Raw genomic sequence first — 2,515 nt, forward strand, 5'->3', positions numbered from 1 at the left:
TTTGACAAAGCACTTCCGTGCTGACAAGAAATAAAAGAACAGAGAAAAGTAATAACAAAAATACGAGAATGAGGAAATAGTTATCACTGACGATGTGTGGAATAACACTAATTTTAAACACGCCAAAGTGGTTGTAATGCAAGTACGTTGACAAGCTACCTTCCCAGTCTGAATCCTCAAGTGTGAGAGGAATCAGTGTTCTATTCGAAAATATCAATATTTCACATAGGGTAGGTTCCTATAAGAGTACGCAGTGCCAATCTCCAAAGTTGGCAGCATTGTGGGATGGTGGTAGCTTCTAGACGTTAGCAAGCAGCAGTACGGAAGGTTGTGTATGAGCATGAAGGAAGTAACAAGCTGCTGGCAGGGACTGAGTAATTAGCAGGTAAGTACTTTGATGCCATTTCAGTGTAATATAACGCTTGTAGAATATAACGTCTGCACAATAACGCTAAAACGGGAAGACAATGACATGTATAGTAAATATCTGTGCACGCCACGAGAATACATAGGTGTGGATTTCACATGCCTAGTCTGATTGATTCTGCCGTCTGGTGACAAAACATTAAATGTGGCGTTGTCTTCAAAGAGTATGCATTGAACAGGACCCAAAGAGTCCTACAGACCTTCAAGAACTTGTTAACTGCCCAGGATGCCACTAAATCTACGGGGAACCAATTACAGAAGACTGGATTCACTTTGGAGGTTGCGAGCAATGGTGGCATGAAGCTTGCTCTTCATATAAAGGACAGGGTGCCTTTCAGTGTGGCATGTAGTTAGATTTTATTTCCTTCATCTCCACGACACTTTCAAGTGCGCACTTTTAGACGGCGCGTTGCTTTCTCTTTAAGGACTAGTCCCCTAAGAGTACTATTTTGCATCCATTTAAAAATATAATTGTATATCCTATATTTTGTTTCCATTCCTTTTATTTTTAGTTTCATCCGAAAGTAAAGATACTACTTATGAAGTAGGTGCAGTTGTTTTGTGTTTCTGTTTGTTTACGTTCCCGTAATATGACTTTAAACACTAAGTGCGTACTCTTGTAGGAACCTGCCCGACCCTGTGGCCAAGTGGTTAGTACACTTCGCAACATCTTATTTGACCGCCCCGCAAGAATTCTAAGTCCAGAAATCGTAAACTTAGCAACATTGCACTTCAGCTCCAGTTGAGAGTAGCCAACTTTGAGTAGGTCCTTCCACTAGACGAAAAACGCTGCGGTGAGAGGTTTTCAATTTAACACTTTCCATGAACTTAGAAACTATAAACCGCTTTTATAATATGCAATCAAACAGAAATAATAAATTGGAAAAATAACCTTGAAGGATATTTATGATTCTGCTTGTTCGACTTGAAATTTGGGGGGTTTGAAACACTGAATAGAGTTTTTCTCCACCTGGAGGAAATTGCCATCAAATTTGTGCAGAGAGAAGCAAATTTGTGAGGAGTTTATGCGACATTTTATTTACAATACCTTGCATAATATCGAACAGTTCTCAAAAACATATATTTTACACGACTTGTCGAGAAAATGTGCTTCAAACACAGGAAGGTGGGAGTCTTCATATACGTCAACATGTTTTTAAGGGCATAACGTCATTAAGTTAACATAGAGCAGTTTGGTTAGGCGCTACTATCCTTATTTTTCATCAAGCTCAAAAGGTCGCGGGTTCAAATCCCACCCTCTCCTATTTCTTTTTTTTCTTTTTTTTTGTTTGCTGAAAAGATACCGTTGATATTAGAATATTTAAAAAATGAATAAGATGCACTCTTGAGGGACGTCCCTTCTGGGCATATTTCCCCTTAGAAGTTGGAGATTTCTAGGATTTCAAGTTAAAACTTTTATTTTTACTTATTGTTCATATGTTGTGTTAACACACACATCATGATTAATTCATAAATCACATATATGTATTCAGGATACAAAATGTAATGTTATTTAAGTTATGTATTTTTTGTTCTTCGTTGACACCTAAATTATTGATTATTTGATTTCGATATACTAAAAAAGATTTACAGTTATGTTAAGTAGTGATGTAGTGCAGTACTGTAACGAAGGAGAGCGTTTAATGAGTTCAAATTGCTAAGATTGGTAATTTTATGTCCGTTCCTTCGTAATGACTATTGTCAATCCCCTCACCACCATCTTACCATGCGTCTAAAATAATAGTAAATCGCTAATTAACATAAATAAATTGTTATTGCGACGAAGGCCGATTCGATAAGAAACCACTAATAAGTATTTATATAGTGAGTGACAAACAAAAAATTCAAAATCTCATAATGATCGTTAATTCCTAACTGCTTTGTATCTAAAATGTTTGTCTTCCTTGAACAGAAAGTACGAGTATCAGATATAACAAACTTTCCGCACTAACTTTGCAATATTCGATACCACAATTACAGACTTAGCTCTATGTAACGTGATTCTGCTCATTCCACGTGGCATGTGACTTCCTCCTATCATCGAAATAACTTTCTCTTAATATTTCCTTTCCTCTCGTGAAATACAGAG

The sequence above is a fragment of the Lepisma saccharinum genome, chromosome 10, assembly GCF_977018435.1.
Source record: "Lepisma saccharinum chromosome 10, izLepSacc3.1, whole genome shotgun sequence".
Lineage (NCBI taxonomy): Eukaryota > Metazoa > Arthropoda > Insecta > Zygentoma > Lepismatidae > Lepisma > Lepisma saccharinum.